At 46.4% G+C, this 27,856-nt stretch overlaps 9 non-coding genes across 9 annotated transcripts; all 9 read left to right on the plus strand.

Annotated features, from left to right (window-relative positions):
• The first annotated feature begins 1,150 nt into the window (after positions 1 to 1,150).
• Trnai-uau (transfer RNA isoleucine (anticodon UAU)) lies at positions 1,151 to 1,222 on the plus strand. Its single transcript has one exon. It is a non-coding gene; the product is annotated as a tRNA-Ile (tRNA).
• A 409-nt stretch (positions 1,223 to 1,631) lies between these two features.
• On the plus strand, positions 1,632 to 1,703 carry Trnai-uau (transfer RNA isoleucine (anticodon UAU)). The gene has a single exon. It is a non-coding gene; the product is annotated as a tRNA-Ile (tRNA).
• Positions 1,704 to 7,537: 5,834 nt separating this feature from the next.
• Trnag-ucc (transfer RNA glycine (anticodon UCC)) lies at positions 7,538 to 7,609 on the plus strand. Its single transcript has one exon. It is a non-coding gene; the product is annotated as a tRNA-Gly (tRNA).
• Positions 7,610 to 8,563: 954 nt separating this feature from the next.
• Positions 8,564 to 8,635, plus strand: Trnag-ucc (transfer RNA glycine (anticodon UCC)). The gene has a single exon. It is a non-coding gene; the product is annotated as a tRNA-Gly (tRNA).
• Positions 8,636 to 10,568: 1,933 nt separating this feature from the next.
• Positions 10,569 to 10,640, plus strand: Trnag-ucc (transfer RNA glycine (anticodon UCC)). The gene has a single exon. It is a non-coding gene; the product is annotated as a tRNA-Gly (tRNA).
• A 420-nt stretch (positions 10,641 to 11,060) lies between these two features.
• On the plus strand, positions 11,061 to 11,132 carry Trnai-uau (transfer RNA isoleucine (anticodon UAU)). Its single transcript has one exon. It is a non-coding gene; the product is annotated as a tRNA-Ile (tRNA).
• Positions 11,133 to 12,545: 1,413 nt separating this feature from the next.
• Trnag-ucc (transfer RNA glycine (anticodon UCC)) lies at positions 12,546 to 12,617 on the plus strand. The gene has a single exon. It is a non-coding gene; the product is annotated as a tRNA-Gly (tRNA).
• A 2,435-nt stretch (positions 12,618 to 15,052) lies between these two features.
• Positions 15,053 to 15,124, plus strand: Trnag-ucc (transfer RNA glycine (anticodon UCC)). The gene has a single exon. It is a non-coding gene; the product is annotated as a tRNA-Gly (tRNA).
• Positions 15,125 to 17,527: 2,403 nt separating this feature from the next.
• On the plus strand, positions 17,528 to 17,599 carry Trnag-ucc (transfer RNA glycine (anticodon UCC)). Its single transcript has one exon. It is a non-coding gene; the product is annotated as a tRNA-Gly (tRNA).
• Positions 17,600 to 27,856: the final 10,257 nt, after the last annotated feature.

Below are 27,856 nucleotides of genomic sequence, written 5' to 3' on the forward strand. Positions count from 1 at the left end.
CATAAGTGGGTTTCCCGCCAGTTACCCGCTTATGACAGGCTGTAGACGTTCCCGTCACGCTACGGGGGTTGAAGAGAAGGTCCCCTTCTCCCCGTGTAGTCTGAGTGGCGCTGGCTACCACCCTCAAGCGTCAGATACAGTTGTAGTATATATAAATACCCCAGAAAGTGAAGCAGAACACAGTCGCCCAGATAGCCAAATTGGTAAGGCATTCGAGATATAATCGAAAGGCGTGGGTTCGGTCCACACTCTGGGCGCGTGTTTTTCTTTCTTTCTTTCTCGCTTAAATAATATGAAAAAAATATAATTTCACTAACGGTAAAAAAAATATAGTCCAACCATTCCCCTGTGCCTTCTTTGGCGTCGTAGACTGCCCGCATTTCTTTCTGTATTTTCCTGACGAGCCCCTCATTTCCTAACCATATTATCCTGCGAAAGCTTAGCGAGGGCCTCGGTTGTGGCAGCCTTGATGCCAAGGTAGCATAAGTGGGTTTCCCGCCAGTTACCCGCTTATGACAGGCTGTAGGCGTTCCCGTCACGCTACGGGGGTGAAGAGAAGGTCCCCTTCTCCCCGTGTAGTCTGAGTGGCGCTGGCTACCACCCTCAAGCGTCAGATACAGTTGTAGTATATATAAATACCCCAGAAAGTGAAGCAGAACACAGTCGCCCAGTTAGCCAAATTGGTAAGGCATTCGAGATATAATCGAAAGGCGTGGGTTCGGTGCCCACTCTGGGCGCGTGTTTTTTTTTCTTTCTTTCTCGCTTAAATTAATATGAAAAAAGAAATATAATTTCACTAACGGTAAAAAAAATATAGTCCAACCATTCCCCTGTGCCTTCTTTGGCGTTGTAGACTGCCCGCACTTCTTTCTGTATTTTCCTAACGAGCCCCTCATTTCCTAACCATATTATCCTGCGAAAGCTTAGCGAGGGCCTCGGTTGTGGTAGCCTTGATGCCAAGGTAGCATAAGAGGGTTTCCCGCCAGTTACCCGCTTATGACAGGCTGTAGACGTTCGCGTCACGCTACGGGGGTTGAAAAGAAGGTCTCCTTCTCCTCGTGTAGTCTGAGTGGCGCTGGCTACCACCCTCAAGCGTCAGATACAGTTGAAGTAAATATAAATACCCCAGAAAGTGAAGCAGAACACAGTCGTCCAGATAGCCAAATTGGTAAGGCATTCGAGATATAATCGAAAGGCGTGGGTTCGGTCCCCACTCTGGGCGCGTGTTTTTCTATCTTTCTTTCTCGCTTAAATAATATGAAAAAAATATAATTTCACTAACGGTAAAAAAAATATAGTCCAACCATTCCCCTGTGCCTTCTTTGGCGTCGTAGACTGCCCGCATTTCTTTCTGTATTTTCCTGACGAGCCCCTCATTTCCTAACCATATTATCCTGCGAAAGCTTAGCGAGGGCCTCGGTTGTGGCAGCCTTGATGCCAAGGTAGCATAAGTGGGTTTCCCGCCAGTTACCCGCTTATGACAGGCTGTAGACGTTCCCGTCACGCTACGGGGGTTGAAGAGAAGGTCCCCTTCTCCCCGTGTAGTCTGAGTGGCGCTGGCTACCACCCTCAAGCGTCAGATACAGTTGTAGTATATATAAATACCCCAGAAAGTGAAGCAGAACACAATCGCCCAGATAGCCAAATTGGTAAGGCATTCGAGATATAATCGAAAGGCGTGGGTTCGGTCCCCACTCTGGGCGCGTCTTTTTTTTTCTTTCTTTCTTTCTCGCTTAAATTAATATGAAAAAAAAATATAATTTCACTAACGGTAAAAAAAATATAGTCCAACCATTCCCCTGTGCCTTCTTTGGCGTTGTAGACTGCCCGCATTTCTTTCTGTATTTTCCTAACGAGCCCCTCATTTCCTAACCATATTATCCTGCGAAAGCTTAGCGAAGGCCTCGGTTGTGGCAGCCTTGATGCCAAGGTAGCATAAGAGGGTTTCCCGCCAGTTACCCGCTTATGACAGGCTGTAGACGTTCGCGTCACGCTACGGGGGTTGAAAAGCAGGTCCCCTTCTCCACGTGTAGCCGGAGTGGCGCTGGCTACCACCCTCAAGCGTCAGATACAGTTGTAGTATATATAAATACCCCAGAAAGTGAAGCAGAACACAGTCGCCAAGATAGCCGAATTGGTAAGGCATTCGAGATCTAATCGAAAGGCGTGGGTTTGGTCCCCACTCTGGGCGCGTGTTTTTCTTTCTTTCTTTCTTTCTCGCTTCAAATATTATGAATAAAATATATATAATTTCACTAACGGTAAAAAAATATAGTCCAACCATTCCCCTGTGCCTTCTTTGGCATTGTAGACTGCCCGCATTTCTTTCTGTATTTTCCTAACGAGCCCCTCATTTCCTAACCTTATTATCCTGCGAAAGCTTAGCGAGGGCCTCGGATGTGGCAGCCTTGATGCCAAGGTAGCATAAGAGGGTTTCCCGCCAGTTATCCGCTTATGACAGGCTGTAGACGTTCGCGTCATGCTACGGGGGTTGAAAAGAAGCTCCCCTTCTCCCCGTGCAGTCTGAGTGGCGCTGGCTACCACCCTCAAGCGTCAGATACAGTTTTAGTAAATATAAATACCCCAGAAAGTGAAGCAGAACACAGTCGCCCAGATAGCCGAATTGGTAAGGCATTCGAGATCTAATTGAAAAGCGTGGGTTCGGTCCCCACTCTGGGCGCGTGATTTTTTTTTCTTTCTTTCTTTCTCGCTTCAATAATATGAAAAAAAATATAATTTCACTAATGGTAAAAAAAAATATAGTCCAACCATTCCCCTGTGCCTTCTTTGGCGTTGTAGACTGCCCGCATTTCTTTCTGTATTTTCCTAACGAGCCCCTCATTTTCTAACCATATTATCCTGCGAAAGCTTAGCGAGGGCCTCGGTTGTGGCAGCCTTGATGCCAAGGTAGCAAAAGTGGGTTTCCCGCCAGTTACCCGCTTATGACAGGCTGTAGACGTTCCCGTCACGCTACGGGGGTTGAAGACAAGGTCCCCTTCTCCCCGTTTAGTCTCAGTGGCGCTGGCTATCACCCTCAAGCGTCAGATACAGTTGTAGTAAATATAAATACCCCAGAAAGTGAAGCAGAACATAGTCGCCCAGATAGCCGAATTGGTAAGGCATTCGAGATCTAATCGAAAGGCGTGGGTTCGGTCCCCACTCTGGGCGGGTGTTTTTCTTTCTTTCTTTCTCGCTTCAATTATTATAAAAAAATTATATATATACTTTCAGTAACGGTAAAAAAAGATATAGTCCAACCATTCCCCTGTGCCTTCTTTGGCATTGTAGACTGCCCGCATTTCTTTCTGTATTTTCCTAACAAGCCCCTTATTTCCTAACCATATTATCCTGCGAAAGCTTAGCGAGGGCCTCGGTTGTGGCAGCCTTGATGCCAAGGTAGCATAAGTGGGTTTCCCGCCAGTTACCCGCTTATGACAGGCTGTAGACGTTCCCGTCACGCTACGGGGGTTGAAGACAAGGTCCCCTTCTCCCCGTTTAGTCTGAGTGGCGCTGGCTACCACCCTCAAGCGTCAGATACAGTTGTAGTATATATAAATACCCCAGAAAGTGAAGCAGAACACAGTCGCCCAGATAGCCAAATTGGTAAGGCATTCGAGATCTAATCGAAAGGCGTGGGTTCGGTCCCCTCTCTGGGCGCGTGTTTTTCTTTCTTTCTTTCTTTCTTTCTTTCTTTCTTTCTTTCTTTCTTTCTCGCTTAAATTAATATGAAAAAAAATATAATTTCCCTAACGGTAAAAAAATATAGTCCAACCATTCCCCTGTGCCTTCTTTGGCATTGTAGACTGCCCGCATTTCTTTCTGTATTTTCCTAACGAGCCCCTCATTTTCTAACCATATTATCCTGCGAAAGCTTAGCGAGGGCCTCGGTTGTGGCAGCCTTGATGCCAAGGTAGCATAAGAGGGTTTCCCGCCAGTTACCCGCTTATGACAGGCTGTAGACGTTCGCGTCACGCTACGGGGGTTGAAAAGAAGGTCCCCTTCTCCCCATGTAGTCTGAGTGGCGCTGGCTACCACCCTCAAGTGTCAGATACAGTTGTAGTAAATATAAATACCCCAGAAAGTGAAGCAGAACCCAGTCGCCCAGATAGCCGATTTGGTAAGGCATTCGAGATCTAATCGAAAGGCGTGGGTTCGGTCCCCACTCTGGGCGCGTGTTTTTCTTTCTTTCTTTCTTTCTTTCTCGCTTCAAATAATATAAAAATATATATATATAATTTCACTAACGGTAATAAGTATAGTCCAACCATTCCCCTGTGCCTTCGTTGGCATTGTAGACTGCCCGCATTTCTTTCTGTATTTTCCTAACGAGCCCCTCATTTCCTAACCATATTATCCTGCGAAAGCTTAGCGAGGGCCTCGGTTGTGGCAGCCTTGATGCCAAGGTAGCATAAGAGGGTTTCCCGCCAGTTACCCGCTTTGACAGGCTGTAGACGTTCGCGTCATGCTACGGGGGTTGAAAAGAAGGTCCCCTTCTCCCCGTGTAGTCTGAGTGGCGCTGGCTACCACCCTCAAGCGTCAGATACAGTTGCAGTAAATATAAATACCCCAGAAAGTGAAGCAGAACACAGTCGCCCAGATAGCCGAATTGGTACGGCATTCGAGATCTAATCGAAAGGCGTGGGTTCGGTCCCCACTCTGGGCGCGTGTTTTTCTTTCTTTCTTTCTTTCTCGCTTAAATTAATATGAAAAAAAAATATAATTTCACTAACGGTAAAAAAAATATAGTCCAACCATTCCCCTGTGCCTTCTTTGGCGTTGTAGACTGCCCGCACTTCTTTCTGTATTTTCCTAACGAGCCCCTCATTTCCTAACCATATTATCCTGCGAAAGCTTAGCGAGGGCCTCGGTTGTGGTAGCCTTGATGCCAAGGTAGCATAAGAGGGTTTCCCGCCAGTTACCCGCTTATGACAGGCTGTAGACGTTCGCGTCACGCTACGGGGGTTGAAAAGAAGGTCCCCTTCTCCTCGTGTAGTCTGAGTGGCGCTGGCTACCACCCTCAAGCGTCACATACAGTTGTAGTAAATATAAATACCCCAGAAAGTGAAGCAGAACACAGTCGCCCAGATAGCCGAATTGGTACGGCATTCCAGATCAAATCGAAAGGCGTGGGTTCGGTCCCCACTCTGGGCGCGTGTTTTTCTTTCTTTCTTTCTTTCTTTCTTTCTCGCTTCAATTATTATGAAAAGAAATAATAATTTCACTAACGGTAAAAAAAAATATAGTCCAACCATTCCCCTGTGCCTTCTTTGGCGTTGTAGACTGCCCGCATTTCTTTCTGTATTTTCCTAACGAGCCCCTCATTTCCTAACCATATTATCCTGCGAAAGCTTAGCGAGGGCCTCGGTTGTAGCAGCCTTGATGCCAAGGTAGCATAAGAGGGTTTCCCGCCAGTTACCCGCTTATGACAGGCTGTAGGTGTTCGCGTCACGCTACGGGGGTTGAAAAGAAGGTCCCCTTCCCCCCCGTGTAGTCTGAGTGGCGCTGGCTACCACCCTCAAGCGTCAGATACAGTTGTAGTATATATAAACACCCCAGAAAGTGAAGCAGAACACAGTCGCCCAGATAGCCGAATTGGTGAGGCATTCGAGATTTAATTGAAAGGCGTGGGTTTTGTCCCCACTCTGGGGGCGTGTTTTTCTTTCTTTCTTTCTTTCTCGCTTCAATTAATATGAAAAAAATATAATTTCAATAACGGTAAAAAAAATATAGTCCAACCATTCCCCTGTGCCTTCTTTGGCGTTGTAGACTGCCCGCATTTCTTTCTGTATTTTCCTAACGATCCTCTCATTTCCTAACCATATTATCCTGCGAAAGCTTAGCGAGGTCCTCGGTTGTGGCAGCCATGATGCCAAGGTAGCATAAGAGGGTTTCCCGCCAGTTACCCGCTTATGACAGGCTGAAGACGTTCGCGTCACGCTACGGGGGTTGAAAAGAAGGTCCCCTTCTCCCAGTGTAGTCTGAGTGGCGCTGGCTACCACCCTCAAGCGTCAGATACAGTTGTAGTAAATATAAATACCCCAGAAAGTGAAGCAGAACACAGTCGCATGGATAGCCGAATTGGTACGGCATTCAAGATCAAATCGAAAGGCGTGGGTTCGGTCCCCACTCTGGGCGCGTGTTTTTCTTTCTTTCTTTCTTTCTTTCTCGCTTCAAATATTATGAAAAAAAATATATAATTTCACTAATGGTAAAAAAAATATAGTCCAACCATTCCCCTGTGCCTTCTTTGGCATTGTAGACTGCCCGCATTTCTTTCTGTATTTTTCTAACGAGCCCCTCATTTCCTAACCATATTATCATGCGAAAGCTTAGCGAGGGCCTCGGTTGTGGCAGCCTTGATGCCAAGGTAGCATACGAGGGTTTCCCGCCAGATACCCGCTTATGACAGGCTGTAGACGTTCGCTTCATGCTACGGGGGTTGAAAAGAAGGTCCCCTTCTCCCCGTGTAGTCTGAGTGGCGCTGGCTACCACCCTCAAGCGTCAGATACAGTTTCAGTAAATATAAATACCCCAGAAAGTGAAGCAGAACACAGTCGCCCAGATAGCCGAATTGGTAAGGCATTCGAGATCTAATCGAAAGGCGTGGGTTCGGTCCCCACTATTGGCGCGTGTTTTTCTTTCTTTCTTTCTTTCTTTCTCGCTTCAAATAATATGAAAAAAATATATAATTTCACTAATGGTAAAAAAAATATAGTCCAACCATTCCCCTGTGCCTTCTTTGGCATTGTAGACTGCCCGCATTTCTTTCTGTATTTTCCTAACGAGCCCCTCATTTCCTAACCATATTATCCTGCGAAAGCTTAGCGAGGGCCTCGGTTGTGGCAGCCTTGATGCCAAGGTAGCATAAGAGGGTTTCCCGCCAGATACCCGCTTATGACAGGCTGTAGACGTTCGCGTTATGCTACGGGGGTTGAAAAGAAGGTCCTCTTCTCCCCGTGTAGTCTGAGTGGCGCTGGCTACCACCCTCGAGCGTCAGATACAGTTTTAGTAAATATAAATACCCCAGAAAGTGAAGCAGAACACAGTCGCCCAGATAGCCGAATTGGTACGGCATTCCAGATCAAATCGAAAGGCGTGGGTTCGGTCCCCACTCTGGGGGCGTGTTTTTTTTTCTTTCTTTCTTTCTCGATTCAGTTATTATGAAAAAATAATAATAATTTCAATAACGGTAAAAAAAAATATAGTCCAACCATTCCCCTGTGCCTTCTTTGGCGTGGTAGACTGCCCGCATTTCTTTCTGTATTTTCCTAACGAGCCCCTCATTTCCTAACCATATTATCCTGCGAAAGCTTAGCGAGGGCCTCGGTTGTGGCAGCCTTGATGCCAAGGTAGCATAAGAGGGTTTCCTGCCAGTTACCCGCCTATGACAGGCTGTAGACGTTCGCGTCACGCTACGGGGGTTGAAAAGAAGGTCCCCTTCTCCCCGTGTAGTCTGAGTGGCGCTGGCCACCACCCTCAAGCGTGAGATACAGTTGTATAAATATAAATACCCCAGAAAGTGAAGCAGAACACAGTCGCCCAGATAGCCGAATTGGTAAGGCATTCGAGATCCAATCGAAAGGCGTGGGTTCGGTCCCCACTCTGGGCGCGTGTTTTGCTTTCTTTCTTTCTTTCTTTCTTTCTTTCTTTCTTTCTCGCTTCAATTATTATGAAAAAAATAATAATTTCACTAACGGTAAAAAAAATATAGTCCAACCATTCCCCTGTGCCTTCTTTGGAATTGTAGACTGCCCGCATTTCTTTCTGTATTTTCCTAACGAGCCCCTCATTTCCTAACCATATTATGCTGCGAAAGATTAGCGAGGGCCTCGGTTGTGGCAGCCTTGATGCCAAGGTAGCATAAGAGGGTTTCCCGCCAGTTACCCGCTTATGACAGGCTGTAGACGTTCGCGTCACGCTACGGGGGTTGAAAAGAAGGTCCCCTTCACTCCGTGTAGTCTGAGTGGCGCTGGCTACCACCCTCAAGCGTCAGATACAGTTGTAGTAAATATAAATATCCCAGAAAGTGAAGCAGAACACAGTCGCCAAGATAGCCGAATTGGTAAGGCATTCGAGATGAAATCGAAAGGCGTGGGTTCGGTGCCAACTCTGGGCGCGTGTTTTTCTTTCTTTCTTTCTTTCTTTCTTTCTTTCTTTCTTTCTTTCTTTCTCGATTCAGTTATTATGAAAAAAATAATAATAATTTCACTAACGGTAAAAAAAAAATATAGTCCAACCATTCCCCTGTGCCTTCTTTGGCGTGGTAGACTGCCCGCATTTCTTTCTGTATTTTCCTAACGAGCCCCTCATTTGCTAACCATATTATCCTGCGAAAGCTTAGCGAGGGCCTCGGTTGTGGCAGCCTTGATGCCAAGGTAGCATAAGAGGGTTTCCTGCCAGTTACCCGCCTATGACAGGCTGTAGACGTTCGCGTCACGCTACGGGGGTTGAAAAGAAGGTCCCCTTCTCCCCGTGTAGTCTGAGTGGCGCTGGCCACCACCCTCAAGCGTGAGATACAGTTGTATAAATATAAATACCCCAGAAAGTGAAGCAGAACACAGTCGCCCAGATAGCCGAATTGGTAAGGCATTCGAGATCCAATCGAAAGGCGTGGGTTCGGTCCCCACTCTGGGCGCGTGTTTTGCTTTCTTTCTTTCTTTCTTTTTTGCTTCAATTATTATGAAAAAAAATATATAATTTCACTAACGGAAAAAAAAAATATAGTCCAACCATTCCCCTGTGCCTTCTTTGGCATTGTAGACTGCCCGCATTTCTTTCTGTATTTTCCTAACGAGCCCCTCATTTCCTAACCATATTATCCTGTGAAAGCTTAGCGAGGGCCTCGGTTGTGGCAGCCTTGATGCCAAGGTAGCATAAGAGGGTTTCCCGCCAGTTACCCGCTTATGACAGGCTGTAGACGTTCGCGTCACGCTACGGGGGTTGAAAAGAAGGTCCCCTTCTCCCCGTGTAGTCTGAGTGGCGCTGGCTTCCACCTTCAAGCGTCAGATACAGTTGTAGTAATATAAATACCCAGAAAGTGAAGCAGAACACAGTCGCCCAGATAGCCGAATTGGTAAGGCATTGGAGATTTTATTGAAAAGCGTGGGTTCGGTCCCCACTCTGGGCGCGTGTTTTTCTTTCTTTCTTTCTTTCTCGCTTCAATTAATATGAAAAAAATATAATTTCACTAACGGTAAAAAAAAATATAGTCCAACCATTCCCCTGTGCCTTCTTTGGCGTTGCAGACTGCCCGCATTTCTTTCTGTATTTTCCTAACGAGCCCCTCATTTCCTAACCATATTATCTTGCGAAAGCTTAGCGAGGGCCTCGGTTGTGGCAGCCTTGATGCCAAGGTGGCATAAGAGGGTTTCCCGCCACTTACCCGCTTATGACAGGCTGTAGACGTTCGCGTCACGCTACGGGGGTTGAAAAGAAGGTCCCTTTCTCCCTGTGTAGTCTGAGTGGCGCTGGCTACCACTCTCAAGCGTCAGATACAGTTGTAGTAAATATAAATACCCCAGAAAGTGAAGCAGAACACAGTCGCCCACATAGCCGAATTGGTAAGGCATTCGAGATGTAATCGAAAGGCGTGGGTTCGGTCCCCACTCTGGGCGCGTGTTTTTCTTTCTTTCTTTCTTTCTTTCTTTCTTTCTTTCTTTCTTTCTCGCTTCAATTATTATGAAAAAAATAATAATTTCACTAACGGTAAAAAAAATATAGTCCAACCATTCCCCTGTGCCTTCTTTGGAATTGTAGACTGCCCGCATTTCTTTCTGTATTTTCCTAACGAGCCCCTCATTTCCTAACCATATTATCCTGCGAAAGATTAGCGAGGGCCTCGGTTGTGGCAGCCTTGATGCCAAGGTAGCATAAGAGGTTTTCCCGCCAGTTACCCGCTTATGACAGGCTGTAGACGTTCGCGTCACGCTACGGGGGTTGAAAAGAAGGTCCCCTTCACCCCGTGTAGTCTGAGTGGCGCTGGCTACCACCCTCAAGCGTCAGATACAGTTGTAGTAAATATAAATATCCCAGAAAGTGAAGCAGAACACAGTCGCCAAGATAGCCGAATTGGTAAGGCATTCGAGATGAAATCGAAAGGCGTGGGTTCGGTGCCAACTCTGGGCGCGTGTTTTTCTTTCTTTCTTTCTTTCTTTCTTTCTTTCTTTCTTTCTTTCTCGATTCAGTTATTATGAAAAAAATAATAATAATTTCACTAACGGTAAAAAAAAAATATAGTCCAACCATTCCCCTGTGCCTTCTTTGGCGTGGTAGACTGCCCGCATTTCTTTCTGTATTTTCCTAACGAGCCCCTCATTTCCTAACCATATTATCCTGCGAAAGCTTAGCGAGGGCCTCGGTTGTGGCAGCCTTGATGCCAAGGTAGCATAAGAGGGTTTCCTGCCAGTTACCCGCTTATGACAGGCTGTAGACGTTCGCGTCACGCTACGGGGGTTGAAAAGAAGGTCCCCTTCTCCCCGTGTAGTCTGAGTGGCGCTGGCTACCACTCTCAAGCGTCAGATACAGTTGTAGTAAATATAAATACCCCTAAAGGGAAGCAGAACACAGTCGCCCAGATAGCCGAATTGGTAAGGCATTCGAGATCCAATCGAAAAGCGTGGGTTCGGTCCCCACTCTGGGCGCGTGTTTTGCTTTCTTTCTTTCTTTCTTTTTTGCTTCAATTAATATGAAAAAAAAATATAATTTCACTAACGGTAAAAAAAAATATAGTCCAACCATTCCCCTGTGCCTTCTTTGGGATTGTAGACTGCCCGCATTTCTTTCTGTATTTTCCTAACGAGCCCCTCATTTCCTAACCATATTATCCTGCGAAAGCTTAGCGAGGGCCTCGGTTGTGGCAGCCTTGATGCCAAGGTAGCATAAGAGGGTTTCCCGCCAGTTACCCGCTTATGACAGGCTGTAGACGTTCGCGTCACGCTACGGGGGTTGAAAAGAAGGTTCCCTTCTCCCCGTGTAGTCTGAGTGGCGCTGGCTACCACTCTCAAGCGTCAGATACAGTTGTAGTAAATATAAATACCCCTAAAGGGAAGCAGAACACAGTCGCCCAGATAGCCGAATTGGTAAGGCATTCGAGATATAATTGAAAGGCGTGGGTTCGGTCCCCACTCTGGGCGCGTGTTTTTCTTTCTTTCTTTCTTTCTCGCTTCAATTAATATGAAAAAAAAATATAATTTCACTAACGGTAAAAAAAATATAGTCCAACCATTCCCCTGTGCCTTCTTTGGCGTTGTAGACTGCCCGCATTTCTTTCTGTATTTTCCTAACGAGCCCCTCATTTCCTAACCATATTATCCTGCGAAAGCTTAGCGAGGGCCTCGGTTGTGGCAGCCTTGATGCCAAGGTGGCATAAGAGGGTTTCCCGCCACTTGCCCGCTTATGACAGGCTGTAGACGTTCGCGTCACGCTACGGGGGTTGAAAAGAAGGTCCCTTTCTCCCCGTGTAGTCTGAGTGGCGCTGGCTACCACTCTCAAGCGTCAGATACAGTTGTAGTAAATATAAATACCCCAGAAAGTGAAGCAGAACACAGTCGCCCACATAGCCGAATTGGTAAGGCATTCGAGATGTAATCGAAAGGCGTGGGTTCGGTCCCCACTCTGGGCGCGTGTTTTTCTTTCTTTCTTTCTTTCTTTCTTTCTCGCTTCAATTATTATGAAAAAAAATAATAATTTCACTAACGGTAAAAAAAATATAGTCCAACCATTCCCCTGTGCCTTCTTTGGCGTTGTAGACTGCCCGCATTTCTTTCTGTATTTTCCTAACGAGCCCCTCATTTCCTAACCATATTATCCTGCGAAAGTTTAGCGAGGGCCTCGGTTGTGGCAGCCTTGATGCCAAGGTAGCATAAGAGGGTTTCCCGCCAGTTACCCGCTTATGACAGGCTGTAGACGTTCGCGTCACGCACGGGGGTTGAAGAGAAGGTCACCTTCTCGCCGTGTAGTCTGAGTGGCGCTGGCTACCACCCTCAAGCGTCAGATACAGTTGTAGTAAATATAAATACCCCAGAAAGGGAAGCAGAACACAGTCGCCCAGATAGCCGAATTGGTAAGGCATTCGAGATCTAATCGAAAGGCGTGGGTTCGGTCCCAACTCTGGGCGCGTGTTTTTCTTTCTTTCTTTCTTTCTTTCTTTCTTTCTCGATTCAGTTATTATGAAAAAAATAATAATAATTTCACTAACGGTAAAAAAAAATATAGTCCAACCATTCCCCTGTGCCTTCTTTGGCGTGGTAGACTGCCCGCATTTCTTTCTGTATTTTCCTAACGAGCCCCTCATTTCCTAACCATATTATCCTGCGAAAGCTTAGCGAGGGCCTCGGTTGTGGCAGCCTTGATGCCAAGGTAGCATAAGAGGGTTTCCTGCCAGTTACCCGCTTATGACAGGCTGTAGACGTTCGCGTCACGCTACGGGGGTTGAAAAGAAGGTCCCCTTCTCCCCGTGTAGTCTGAGTGGCGCTGGCCACCACCCTCAAGCGTCAGATACAGTTGTATAAATATAAATACCCCAGAAAGTGAAGCAGAACACAGTCGCCCAGATAGCCGAATTGGTAAGGCATTCGAGATCCAATCGAAAGGCGTGGGTTCGGTCCCCACTCTGGGCGCGTGTTTTGCTTTCTTTCTTTCTTTCTTTTTTGCTTCAATTAATATGAAAAAAAAATATAATTTCACTAACGGTAAAAAAAAAATATAGTCCAACCATTCCCCTGTGCCTTCTTTGGCATTGTAGACTGCCCGCATTTCTTTCTGTATTTTCCTAACGAGCCCCTCATTTCCTAACCATATTATCCTGCGAAAGCTTAGCGAGGGCATCGGTTGTGGCAGCCTTGATGCCAAGGTAGCATAAGAGGGTTTCCCGCCAGTTACCCGCTTATGACAGGCTGTAGACGTTCGCGTCACGCTACGGGGGTTGAAAAGAAGGTCCCCTTCTCCCCGTGTAGTCTGAGTGGCGCTGGCTACCACCCTCAAGCGTCAGATACAGTTGTAGTAATATAAATACCCCAGAAAGTGAAGCAGAACACAGTCGCCCAGATAGCCGAATTGGTAAGGCATTCGAGATCTAATTGAAAGGCGTGGGTTCGGTCCCCACTCTGGGCGCGTGTTTTGCTTTCTTTCTTTCTTTCTTTTTTGCTTCAATAATATGAAAAAAAAATATAATTTCACTAACGGTAAAAAAAAAATATAGTCCAACCATTCCCCTGTGCCTTCTTTGGCATTGTAGACTGCCCGCATTTCTTTCTGTATTTTCCTAACGAGCCCCTCATTTCCTAACCATATTATCCTGCGAAAGCTTAGCGAGGGCCTCGGTTGTGGCAGCCTTGATGCCAAGGTAGCATAAGAGGGTTTCCCTCCAGTTACCTGCTTATGACAGGCTGTAGACGTTCGCGTCACGCTACGGGAGTTGAAAAGAAGGTCCCCTTCTCCCCGTGTAGTCTGAGTGGCGCTGGCTACCACCCTCAAGCGTCAGATACAGTTGTAGTAATATAAATACCCCAGAAAGTGAAGCAGAACACAGTCGCCCAGATAGCCGAATTGGTAAGGCATTCGAGATCTAATTGAAAGGCGTTGGTTCGGTCCCCACTCTGGGCGCGTGTTTTTCTTTCTTTCTTTCTCGCTTCAATTAATATGAAAAAAATATAATTTCACTAACGGTAAAAAAAAATATAGTCCAACCATTCCCCTGTGCCTTCTTTGGCGTTGTAGACTGCCCGCATTTCTTTCTGTATTTTCCTAACGAGCCCCTCATTTCCTAACCATATTATCCTGCGAAAGCTTAGCGAGGGCCTCGGTTGTGGCAGCCTTGATGCCAAGGTGGCATAAGAGGGTTTCCCGCCACTTACCCGCTTATGACAGGCTGTAGACGTTCGCGTCACGCTACGGGGGTTGAAAAGAAGGTCCCTTTCTCCCCGTGTAGTCTGAGTGGCGCTGGCTACCACTCTCAAGCGTCAGATACAGTTGTAGTAAATATAAATACCCCAGAAAGTGAAGCAGAACACAGTCGCCCAGATAGCCGAATTGGTAAGGCATTCGAGATCTAATCGAAAGGCGTGGGTTCGGTCCCAACTCTGGGCGCGTGTTTTTCTTTCTTTCTTTCTTTCTTTCTTTCTTTCTTTCTTTCTTTCTTTCTTTCTCGCTTCAATTATTATGAAAAAAAATAATAAGTTCACTAACGGTAAAAAAAATATAGTCCAACCATTCCCCTGTGCCTTCTTTGGCGTTGTAGACTGCCCGCATTTCTTTCTGTATTTTCCTAACGAGCCCCTCATTTCCTAACCATATTATCCTGCGAAAGTTTAGCGAGGGCCTCGGTTGTGGCAGCCTTGATGCCAAGGTAGCATAAGAGGGTTTCCCGCCAGTTACCCGCTTATGACAGGCTGTAGACGTTCGCGTCACGCTACGGGGGTTGAAGAGAAGGTCCCCTTCTCGCCGTGTAGTCTGAGTGGCGCTGGCTACCACCCTCAAGCGTCAGATACAGTTGGAGTAAATATAAATACCCCAGAAAGGGAAGCAGAACACAGTCGCCCAGATAGCCGAATTGGTAAGGCATTCGAGATCTAATCGAAAGGCGTGGGTTCGGTCCCAACTCTGGGCGCGTGTTTTTCTTTCTTTCTTTCTTTCTTTCTTTCTTTCTTTCTTTCTTTCTTTCTCGATTCAGTTATTATGAAAAAAATAATAATAATTTCACTAACGGTAAAAAAAAAATATAGTCCAACCATTCCCCTGTGCCTTCTTTGGCGTGGTAGACTGCCCGCATTTCTTTCTGTATTTTCCTAACGAGCCCCTCATTTCCTAACCATATTATCCTGCGAAAGCTTAGCGAGGGCCTCGGTTGTGGCAGCCTTGATGCCAAGGTAGCATAAGAGGGTTTCCTGCCAGTTACCCGCTTATGACAGGCTGTAGACGTTCGCGTCACGCTACGGGGGTTGAAAAGAAGGTCCCCTTCTCCCCGTGTAGTCTGAGTGGCGCTGGCCACCACCCTCAAGCGTCAGATACAGTTGTATAAATATAAATACCCCAGAAAGTGAAGCAGAACACAGTCGCCCAGATAGCCGAATTGGTAAGGCATTCGAGATCCAATCGAAAGGCGTGGGTTCGGTCCCCACTCTGGGCACGTGTTTTGCTTTCTTTCTTTCTTTCTTTTTTGCTTCAATTAATATGAAAAAAAAATATAATTTCACTAACGGTAAAAAAAATATAGTCCAACCATTCCCCTGTGCCTTCTTTGGCATTGTAGACTGCCCGCATTTCTTTCTGTATTTTCCTAACGAGCCCCTCATTTCCTAACCATATTATCCTGCGAAAGCTTAGCGAGGGCCTCGGTTGTGGCAGCCTTGATGCCAAGGTAGCATAAGAGGGTTTCCCGCCAGTTACCCGCTTATGACAGGCTGTAGACGTTCGCGTCACGCTACGGGGGTTGAAAAGAAGGTCCCCTTCTCCCCGTGTAGTCTGAGGGGCGCTGGCTACCACCCTCAAGCGTCAGATACAGTTGTAGTAATATAAATACCCCAGAAAGTGAAGCAGAACACAGTCGCCCAGATAGCCGAATTGGTAAGGCATTCGAGATCTAATTGAAAGGCGTGGGTTCTGTCCCCACTCTGGGCGCGTGTTTTTCTTTCTTTCTTTCTTTCTTTCTCGCTTCAATTAATATGAAAAAAAATATAAGTTCACTAACGGTAAAAAAAAATATAGTCCAACCATTCCCCTGTGCCTTCTTTGGCGTTGTAGACTGCCCGCATTTATTTCTGTATTTTCCTAACGAGCCCCTCATTTCCTAACCATATTATCCAGCGAAAGCTTAGCGAGGGCCTCGGTTGTGGCAGCCTTGATGCCAAGGTGGCATAAGAGGGTTTCCCGCCACATACCCGCTTATGACAGGCTGTAGACGTTCGCGTCACGCTACGGGGGTTGAAAAGAAGGTCCCTTTCTCCCCGTGTAGTCTGAGTGGCGCTGGCTACCACTCTCAAGCGTCAGATACAGTTGTAGTAAATATAAATGCCCCAGAAAGTGAAGCAGAACACAGTCGCCCACATAGCCGAATTGGTAAGGCATTCGAGATGTAATCGAAAGGCGTGGGTTCGGTCCCCACTCTGGGCGCGTGTTTTTCTTCCTTTCTTTCTTTCTTTCTTTCTTTCTCGCTTCAATTATTATGAAAAAAATGATAATTTCACTAACGGTAAAAAAAATATAGTCCAACCATTCCCCTGTGCCTTCTTTGGCGTTGTAGACTGCCCGCATTTCTTTCTGTATTTTCCTAACGAGCCCCTCATTTCCTAACCATATTATCCTGCGAAAGTTTAACGAGGGCCTCGGTTGTGGCAGCCTTGATGCCAAGGTAGCATAAGAGGGTTTCCCGCCAGTTACCCGCTTATGACAGGCTGTAGACGTTCGCGTCACGCTACGGGGGTTGAAGAGAAGGTCCCCTTCTCGCCGTGTAGTCTGAGTGGCGCTGGCTACCACCCTCAAGCGTCAGATACAGCTGTAGTAAATATAAATACCCCAGAAAGGGAAGCAGAACACAGTCGCCCAGATAGCCGAATTGGTAAGGCATTCGAGATCTAATCGAAAGGCGTGGGTTCGGTCCCCACTCTGGGCGCGTGTTTTTCTTTCTTTCTTTCTATCTTTCTTTCTCGCTTAAAATAATATGAAAAAAATATAGTTTCACTAACGGTAAAAAAAATATAGTCCAACCATTCCCCTGTGCCTTCTTTGGCATTGTAGACTGCCCGCATTTCTTTCTGTATTTTCCTAACGAGCCCCTCATTTCCTAACCATATTATCCTGCGAAAGCTTAGCGAGGGCCTTGGTTGTGGCAGCCTTGATGCCAAGGTAGCATAAGTGGGTTTCCCGCCAGTTACCCGCCTATGACAGGCTGTAGACGTTCGCGTCACGCTACGGGGGTTGAAAAGAAGGTCCCCTTCTCGCCGTGTTGTCTGAGTGGCGCTGGCTACCACCCTCAAGCGTCACATACAGTTGTAGTAAATATAAATACCCCAGAAAGTTAAGCAGAACACAGTCGCCCAGATAGCCGAATTAGTAAGGCATTCGAGATCAAATCGAAAGGCGTGGGTTCGGTCCCCACTCTGGGCGCGTGTTTTTCTTTCTTTCTTTCTTTCTTTCTTTATTTCTCGCTTCAATTATTATGAAAAAAAATAATAATTTCACTAACGGTAAAAAAAATATAGTCCAACCATTCCCCTGTGCCTTCTTTGGCGTTGTAGACTGCCCGCATTTCTTTCTGTATTTTCCTAACGAGCCCCTCATTTCCTAACCATATTATCCTGCGAAAGTTTAGCGAGGGCCTCGGTTGTGGCAGCCTTGATGCCAAGGTAGCATAAGAGGGTTTCCCGCCAGTTACCCGCTTATGACAGGCTGTAGACGTTCGCGTCACGCTACGGGGGTTGAAGAGAAGGTCCCCTTCTCGCCGCGTAGTCTGAGTGGCGCTGGCCACCACCCTCAAGCGTCAGATACAGTTGTATAAATATAAATACCCCAGAAAGTGAAGCAGAACACAGTCGCCCAGATAGCCGAATTGGTAAGGCATTCGAGATCCAATCGAAAGGCGTGGGTTCGGTCCCCACTCTGGGCGCGTGTTTTGCTTTCTTTCTTTCTTTCTTTTTTGCTTCAATTAATATGAAAAAAAAATATAATTTCACTAACGGTAAAAAAAATATAGTCCAACCATTCCCCTGTGCCTTCTTTGGCATTGTAGACTGCCCGCATTTCTTTCTGTATTTTCCTAACGAGCCCCTCATTTCCTAACCATATTATCCTGCGAAAGCTTAGCGAGGGCCTCGGTTGTGGCAGCCTTGATGCCAAGGTAGCATAAGAGGGTTTCCCGCCAGTTACCCGCTTATGACAGGCTGTAGACGTTCGCGTCACGCTACGGGGGTTGAAAAGAAGGTCCCCTTCTCCCCGTGTAGTCCGAGGGGCGCTGGCTACCACCCTCAAGCGTCAGATACAGTTGTAGTAATATAAATACCCCAGAAAGTGAAGCAGAACACAGTCGCCCAGATAGCCGAATTGGTAAGGCATTCGAGATCTAATTGAAAGGCGTGGGTTCTGTCCCCACTCTGGGCGCGTGTTTTTCTTTCTTTCTTTCTTTCTTTCTCGCTTCAATTAATATGAAAAAAAATATAATTTCACTAACGGTAAAAAAAAATATAGTCCAACCATTCCCCTGTGCCTTCTTTGGCGTTGTAGACTGCCCGCATTTCTTTCTGTATTTTCCTAACGAGCCCCTCATTTCCTAACCATATTATCCTGCGAAAGCTTAGCGAGGGCCTCGGTTGTGGCAGCCTTGATGCCAAGGTGGCATAAGAGGGTTTCCCGCCACATACCCGCTTATGACAGGCTGTAGACGTTCGCGTCACGCTACGGGGGTTGAAAAGAAGGTCCCTTTCTCCCCGTGTAGTCTGAGTGGCGCTGGCTACCACTCTCAAGCGTCAGATACAGTTGTAGTAAATATAAATACCCCAGAAAGTGAAGCAGAACACAGTCGCCCACATAGCCGAATTGGTAAGGCATTCGAGATGTAATCGAAAGGCGTGGGTTCGGTCCCCACTCTGGGCGCGTGTTTTTCTTTCTTTCTTTCTTTCTTTCTTTCTTTCTTTCTTTCTTTCTCGCTTCAATTATTATGAAAAAAAATGATAATTTCACTAACGGTAAAAAAAATATAGTCCAACCATTCCCCTGTGCCTTCTTTGGCGTTGTAGACTGCCCGCATTTCTTTCTGTATTTTCCTAACGAGCCCCTCATTTCCTAACCATATTATCCTGCGAAAGTTTAACGAGGGCCTCGGTTGTGGCAGCCTTGATGCCAAGGTAGCATAAGAGGGTTTCCCGCCAGTGACCCGCTTATGACAGGCTGTAGACGTTCGCGTCACGCTACGGGGGTTGAAGAGAAGGTCCCCTTCTCGCCGTGTAGTCTGAGTGGCGCTGGCTACCACCCTCAAGCGTCAGATACAGCTGTAGTAAATATAAATACCCCAGAAAGGGAAGCAGAACACAGTCGCCCAGATAGCCGAATTGGTAAGGCATTCGAGATCTAATCGAAAGGCGTGGGTTCGGTCCCCACTCTGGGCGCGTGTTTTTCTTTCTTTCTTTCTATCTTTCTTTCTCGCTTAAAATAATATGAAAAAAATATAGTTTCACTAACGGTAAAAAAAATATAGTCCAACCATTCCCCTGTGCCTTCTTTGGCATTGTAGACTGCCCGCATTTCTTTCTGTATTTTCCTAACGAGCCCCTCATTTCCTAACCATATTATCCTGCGAAAGCTTAGCGAGGGCCTTGGTTGTGGCAGCCTTGATGCCAAGGTAGCATAAGTGGGTTTCCCGCCAGTTACCCGCTTATGACAGGCTGTAGACGTTCGCGTCACGCTACGGGGGTTGAAAAGAAGGTCCCCTTCTCGCCGTGTAGTCTGAGTGGCGCTGGCTACCACCCTCAAGCGTCACATACAGTTGTAGTAAATATAAATACCCCAGAAAGTTAAGCAGAACACAGTCGCCCAGATAGCCGAATTAGTAAGGCATTCGAGATCAAATCGAAAGGCGTGGGTTCGGTCCCCACTCTGGGCGCGTGTTTTTCTTTCTTTCTTTCTTTCTTTCTTTATTTCTCGCTTCAATTATTATGAAAAAAAATAATAATTTCACTAACGGTAAAAAAAATATAGTCCAACCATTCCCCTGTGCCTTCTTTGGCGTTGTAGACTGCCCGCATTTCTTTCTGTATTTTCCTAACGAGCCCCTCATTTCCTAACCATATTATCCTGCGAAAGTTTAGCGAGGGCCTCGGTTGTGGCAGCCTTGATGCCAAGGTAGCATAAGAGGGTTTCCCGCCAGTTACCCGCTTATGACAGGCTGTAGACGTTCGCGTCACGCTACGGGGGTTGAAGAGAAGGTCCCCTTCTCGCCGTGTAGTCTGAGTGGCGCTGGCTACCACCCTCAAGCGTCAGATACAGTTGTAGTAAATATAAATACCCCAGAAAGGGAAGCAGAACACAGTCGCCCAGATAGCCGAATTGGTAAGGCATTCGAGATCTAATCGAAAGGCGTGGGTGCGGTCCCCACTCTGGGCGCGTGTTTTTCTTTCTTTCTTTCTTTCTCGCTTCAAATAATATGAAAAAATAATTTCACTAACGGTAAAAAAAATATAGTCCAACCATTCCCCTGTGCCTTCTTTGGCGTTGTAGGCTGCCCGAATTTCTTATTTCTTTCTGTATATATATATATATATATATATATATATATATATATATATATATATATATATATATATATATATATATATATATATTTATATATATATATATATATATATATATATATATATATACATATACGACAGAAGCAAGGGTTGCAGTCAAGTAAACCTCGGAAAGCAAGGGGAGGTAATGGTCGGTCATTAAAACTGATAAAGAATTTCGAAAGAAAGTGGAGAAAAAATGCCCGCAAGGTGGGATCTGAGCGCCCGACCTCCATAATACCAGTCTGGTGCGATAACCACTACGCTACTGGCGGGGCTATTTTTCCCCTCCACTTTCTGTGGCATTTATGGAAATGTAATTTCTATTGTGCTTGGGGGTGGTAACCAGCGCCACTCCGACTTCTCGGGGTGAACGGGACCTCTTTTTAAACCCCGTGGCGTGACTCGAGTGTCGACAATATATCGCGAGTGGTCGAGCAGGGTTGAACCCTCGTAAGCTCCCTATGGCACCTAGACTGCCCGAACAGAGGCCCTCGCTTTGCAGTAGTGAATCAGAGTAGGAAAATGAGGGGCTCGTTGAAAATGAGACAGAAAAAAGGGTTGGCGGACAAGAAAACCTCGGAAATAAAAGGGGAGGATATGGTAGGTCATTGAAACATATAAAGAATTTGGAAAAAGAAAGTGGAGAAAAAATGCCCGCCAGGTGGGATCTGAACCCACGACTACCAGAATACCGGTCTATTGGGATAACCACTACGCTGCCGGCGGGGCTATTTTCCCCCTCCTCTTTGTGGAGTTTTCGGTCAATGTAAGTTTTTCCTATGCTTGGGAGCTCATCTGTTTCAATGACCTACCATATCCTCCCCTTTGCTTTCCGAGGTTTTCTTGACTTTCGAACTTTATTTCTGTCATATATATATATATATATATATATGTATATATATATATATATATATATACATATATATATATATATCTATAGCGAATCAGGAAATGGGAAATGAGGGGCTCCGTGAAATCAGACAGAAAATAAGGGTTGGCAGTCAAGAAAACCTCGGAAAGCAAAGGGGAGGTTGTGGTGGGTCATAGAAAGAGATGAAGAATTTCTTGAGTCGAAAAGAAAGTGGTGAAAAAATGCCCGCTGGGTGGGATCCGAACCCACGACCTCCAGAATACCGGTCTGGTGCGATGACCCACCACAACCTCCCCTTTTTGCTTTCCGAGGTTTTCTTGACTGCCAACCCTTATTTTCTGTCTCTCTCTCTCTCTCTCTCTCTCTCTCTATATATATATATATATATATATATATATATATATATATATATATATATATATATATATATATATATATATATATATATATATATATATATATATACATAAATATATATATATATATAGTCGACTTCGCTTATTTATCAATGAATCAAAGAAACGTGACAAGCACACGTCATTCGGCCCTATTATATATTTCGAAAAAAGCCGAATAGCACTGGCAATGACGACTGCAACCTTGATATGTATCTTTACCGAGTCCCTCGTCCCGTATCTCTCTGTTCTGCTACATGCATTACGAGGCACTGGCTCCAGCAGTTCGGATATGCCAATTGCTAACCCCGACCTCCGACCACGTTCTACGTGGCGGCCGCTGGGAAAGAAGACGTTCTACGTCTCCCGCGGTAGTCGAGGGGCGGCGCTAGTTGACCGGCCTCAGAGCTCTTGTAAATATAAACCCCCGCTTTAAAGTCGAGAGAGAAGCCGCTGTGGGGATAGCGTAATTGGTTAACGCACCGCACCGGTTATGCGGAGATGTGGGTTCGAGTCCCGCTCCCGGAAAACGGCGGATTTTTTCTCGACTTATATTTTCGCTTATTTATCAATGAATCAAAGAAACGTGACAAGCACACGTCATTCGGCCCTATTATATATTTCGAAAAAAGCCGAATAGCACTGGCAATGACGACTGCAACCTTGATATGTATCTTTACCGAGTCCCTCGTCCCGTATCTCTCTGTTCTGCTACATGCATTACGAGGCACTGGCTCCAGCAGTTCGGATATGCCAATTGCTAACCCCGACCTCCGACCACGTTCTACGTGGCGGCCGCTGGGAAAGAAGACGTTCTACGTCTCCCGCGGTAGTCGAGGGGCGGCGCTAGTTGACCGGCCTCAGAGCTCTTGTAAATATAAACCCCCGCTTTAAAGTCGAGAGAGAAGCCGCTGTGGGGATAGCGTAATTGGTTAACGCACCGCACCGGTTATGCGGAGATGTGGGTTCGAGTCCCGCTCCCGGAAAACGGCGGATTTTTTCTCGACTTATATTTTCGCTTATTTATCAATGAATCAAAGAAACGTGACAAGCACACGTCATTCGGCCCGATTATATATTTCGAAAAAAGCCGAATAGCACTGGCAATGACGACTGCAACCTTGATATGTATCTTTACCGAGTCCCTCGTCCCGTATCTCTCTGTTCTGCTACATGCATTACGAGGCACTGGCTCCAGCAGTTCGGATATGCCAATTGCTAACCCCGACCTCCGACCACGTTCTACGTGGCGGCCGCTGGGAAAGAAGACGTTCTACGTCTCCCGCGGTAGTCGAGGGGCGGCGCTAGTTGACCGGCCTCAGAGCTCTTGTAAATATAAACCCCCGCTTTAAAGTCGAGAGAGAAGCCGCTGTGGGGATAGCGTAATTGGTTAACGCACCGCACCGGTTATGCGGAGATGTGGGTTCGAGTCCCGCTCCCGGAAAACGGCGGATTTTTTCTCGACTTATATTTTCGCTTATTTATCAATGAATCAAAGAAACGTGACAAGCACACGTCATTCGGCCCTATTATATATTTCGAAAAAAGCCGAATAGCACTGGCAATGACGACTGCAACCTTGATATGTATCTTTACCGAGTCCCTCGTCCCGTATCTCTCTGTTCTGCTACATGCATTACGAGGCACTGGCTCCAGCAGTTCGGATATGCCAATTGCTAACCCCGACCTCCGACCACGTTCTACGTGGCGGCCGCTGGGAAAGAAGACGTTCTACGTCTCCCGCGGTAGTCGAGGGGCGGCGCTAGTTGACCGGCCTCAGAGCTCTTGTAAATATAAACCCCCGCTTTAAAGTCGAGAGAGAAGCCGCTGTGGGGATAGCGTAATTGGTTAACGCACCGCACCGGTTATGCGGAGATGTGGGTTCGAGTCCCGCTCCCGGAAAACGGCGGATTTTTTCTCGACTTATATTTTCGCTTATTTATCAATGAATCAAAGAAACGTGACAAGCACACGTCATTCGGCCCTATTATATATTTCGAAAAAAGCCGAATAGCACTGGCAATGACGACTGCAACCTTGATATGTATCTTTACCGAGTCCCTCGTCCCGTATCTCTCTGTTCTGCTACATGCATTACGAGGCACTGGCTCCAGCAGTTCGGATATGCCAATTGCTAACCCCGACCTCCGACCACGTTCTACGTGGCGGCCGCTGGGAAAGAAGACGTTCTACGTCTCCCGCGGTAGTCGAGGGGCGGCGCTAGTTGACCGGCCTCAGAGCTCTTGTAAATATAAACCCCCGCTTTAAAGTCGAGAGAGAAGCCGCTGTGGGGATAGCGTAATTGGTTAACGCACCGCACCGGTTATGCGGAGATGTGGGTTCGAGTCCCGCTCCCGGAAAACGGCGGATTTTTTCTCGACTTATATTTTCGCTTATTTATCAATGAATCAAAGAAACGTGACAAGCACACGTCATTCGGCCCTATTATATATTTCGAAAAAAGCCGAATAGCACTGGCAATGACGACTGCAACCTTGATATGTATCTTTACCGAGTCCCTCGTCCCGTATCTCTCTGTTCTGCTACATGCATTACGAGGCACTGGCTCCAGCAGTTCGGATATGCCAATTGCTAACCCCGACCTCCGACCACGTTCTACGTGGCGGCCGCTGGGAAAGAAGACGTTCTACGTCTCCCGCGGTAGTCGAGGGGCGGCGCTAGTTGACCGGCCTCAGAGCTCTTGTAAATATAAACCCCCGCTTTAAAGTCGAGAGAGAAGCCGCTGTGGGGATAGCGTAATTGGTTAACGCACCGCACCGGTTATGCGGAGATGTGGGTTCGAGTCCCGCTCCCGGAAAACGGCGGATTTTTTCTCGACTTATATTTTCGCTTATTTATCAATGAATCAAAGAAACGTGACAAGCACACGTCATTCGGCCCTATTATATATTTCGAAAAAAGCCGAATAGCACTGGCAATGACGACTGCAACCTTGATATGTATCTTTACCGAGTCCCTCGTCCCGTATCTCTCTGTTCTGCTACATGCATTACGAGGCACTGGCTCCAGCAGTTCGGATATGCCAATTGCTAACCCCGACCTCCGACCACGTTCTACGTGGCGGCCGCTGGGAAAGAAGACGTTCTACGTCTCCCGCGGTAGTCGAGGGGCGGCGCTAGTTGACCGGCCTCAGAGCTCTTGTAAATATAAACCCCCGCTTTAAAGTCGAGAGAGAAGCCGCTGTGGGGATAGCGTAATTGGTTAACGCACCGCACCGGTTATGCGGAGATGTGGGTTCGAGTCCCGCTCCCGGAAAACGGCGGATTTTTTCTCGACTTATATTTTCGCTTATTTATCAATGAATCAAAGAAACGTGACAAGCACACGTCATTCGGCCCTATTATATATTTCGAAAAAAGCCGAATAGCACTGGCAATGACGACTGCAACCTTGATATGTATCTTTACCGAGTCCCTCGTCCCGTATCTCTCTGTTCTGCTACATGCATTACGAGGCACTGGCTCCAGCAGTTCGGATATGCCAATTGCTAACCCCGACCTCCGACCACGTTCTACGTGGCGGCCGCTGGGAAAGAAGACGTTCTACGTCTCCCGCGGTAGTCGAGGGGCGGCGCTAGTTGACCGGCCTCAGAGCTCTTGTAAATATAAACCCCCGCTTTAAAGTCGAGAGAGAAGCCGCTGTGGGGATAGCGTAATTGGTTAACGCACCGCACCGGTTATGCGGAGATGTGGGTTCGAGTCCCGCTCCCGGAAAACGGCGGATTTTTTCTCGACTTATATTTTCGCTTATTTATCAATGAATCAAAGAAACGTGACAAGCACACGTCATTCGGCCCTATTATATATTTCGAAAAAAGCCGAATAGCACTGGCAATGACGACTGCAACCTTGATATGTATCTTTACCGAGTCCCTCGTCCCGTATCTCTCTGTTCTGCTACATGCATTACGAGGCACTGGCTCCAGCAGTTCGGATATGCCAATTGCTAACCCCGACCTCCGACCACGTTCTACGTGGCGGCCGCTGGGAAAGAAGACGTTCTACGTCTCCCGCGGTAGTCGAGGGGCGGCGCTAGTTGACCGGCCTCAGAGCTCTTGTAAATATAAACCCCCGCTTTAAAGTCGAGAGAGAAGCCGCTGTGGGGATAGCGTAATTGGTTAACGCACCGCACCGGTTATGCGGAGATGTGGGTTCGAGTCCCGCTCCCGGAAAACGGCGGATTTTTTCTCGACTTATATTTTCGCTTATTTATCAATGAATCAAAGAAACGTGACAAGCACACGTCATTCGGCCCTATTATATATTTCGAAAAAAGCCGAATAGCACTGGCAATGACGACTGCAACCTTGATATATATATATATATATATATATATATATATATATATATATATATATATATATATATATATATATATATATATATATATAGATATATATATATATATATATATATATATATATATATATATATATATATATATTTACATAAATATATATATATATATATATATATATATAGAGAGAGAGAGAGAGAGAGAAATATATATGTGTTTGTGTTTGTGTGTATGTGTGTGTTTAGTTATAAAATTTAATGAGTTTCGCAAAGTTAACCGCAAATTTGTTCACATCTTTTAGCTGAATGTTCTTTCTGGCCCTTTGCGAAACTCATCAAATTCTATTACTAAACACACACATATATAAAATATATTTATATATATATTTAAATATATATATATATATATATATATATATATATATATATATATATATATATATATATATATATATAAATGTGTGTGTGTGTGTGTGTGTTTAGTTATGGAATTGGATGAGTTTCGCGAAGGGCCCGTAAGAACGTTCAGTTAAAAGATGTGAAAAACTTTGTGGTGATCTTGCTTATTAAAAATTAGTCCCACCGTTTCGGAAGTGACACTAACTTTTTCAGAGACAATCTTATGATGGACACAGCACAATTATGCACACTTTGGATGGGTGGGATTTCTCTTTCCCTGTCCCTCTCTAACGAGGGAAATAGGTCAGAGGAAGTAACTAATTCGGTATCAACGCGGTAGTTGCGGCGCTTGGTGCATAGAGAGAAAGGGTAAAGACTAAGAACAGCCAGAAAACGGAAAGAAGCCTACGATAAAAAGGCAGGAAAGGAGGTGAGTTGGACTGAAAAAAACGGGACTGGTGGGTGAACGGTGCGGGAGCAAAGTTTTGTATCAGCCTGGTTCGGCTGAGATGAAAAAAACCGACAAACAAAATACAGAAAACGCATGTGCACAGATTTTAAGAGCGGGGCGAAGGGGAAACCAAGGACGCGCTCTTGGCCTGGCACTTGCTTCGTGAGTTAACCCAGGTAGCATCAATTAGGCGGAGAGGCATTACTTTTACCAAGAAACCAGCGATCATTCTACTTTGCCCTTTGAACATATACGACATAGCGACAGAGAAAGGCACTCCCAGCCACCAGCAGCGAGCCGTAGAACTGTTAGACCTCGCGACAGACAGCGATCATATTACACAGTGGCGCGGTGAGTTTGGCGAAGACGAGTAATGCTACGCCTATCCTCACTGCGGCGTAGAGCAACCAAAATGTACATTTACGGCGTTACCTACGTGAAGTTGAATGGTGGGTCGTAGACAGAAAACCTCTGAATTACGCCACCGCTATGTCATAAAACAACGCGACAATTTTAAGGTACCGCCAGACTGCCACTCCCGTTCCACCGTAGCTCCCTTTCTCTTATCAATTTTTCCTACTCAAACAGCGTTTATCGAGCAGCTCCAGTGCGAGGCTTGGGCGACTTTCTTGGTCGGCGCTCCCCTCGGTATGCACCCGTTGTCCGAGCTAATGGTAAGTGGCGCTAAAGGGGAAATATCCCTTATGTTCGATGCTCCACGCAGTCCGGTGGAGCATCGAACAGAGCTGAGACTGTTCTTTTCTGTTTCTAGCCTGACGTCCGCTTGGCTTACCGTCGTCACCTTGCTGCCTATTTTCCTGCTGATCGTCCATCCCTGCCTTCGGACCGGGTTCAAAGTGGGCGGCAAGCAACGGTCTGCACAGCCATGAACACCGGTCTGCAGAAACGAAAGATAGCAGCAGCGTTGGTGCACGAGGCGGTGTGATGTCACGGCCGGGAAGCTACAAAAGCAACTCAAGGAATCGCCGCCTTCGCAGTCCGGTGGAGCATCGAACGGAGCTGAGACTGTTCTTTTCTGTTTCTAGCCTGACGTCCGCTTGGCCTACCGTCGTCACCTTGCTGCCTATTTTCCTGCTGATCGTCCATCCCTGCCTTCGGACCGGGTTCAAAGTGGGCGGCAAGCAACGGTCTGCACAGCCATGAAC

Source organism: Haemaphysalis longicornis, unplaced genomic scaffold (genome assembly GCF_048455015.1).
Source record: "Haemaphysalis longicornis isolate Haplotype H1 unplaced genomic scaffold, Haemaphysalis longicornis Haplotype H1 scaffold_15, whole genome shotgun sequence".
Lineage (NCBI taxonomy): Eukaryota > Metazoa > Arthropoda > Arachnida > Ixodida > Ixodidae > Haemaphysalis > Haemaphysalis longicornis.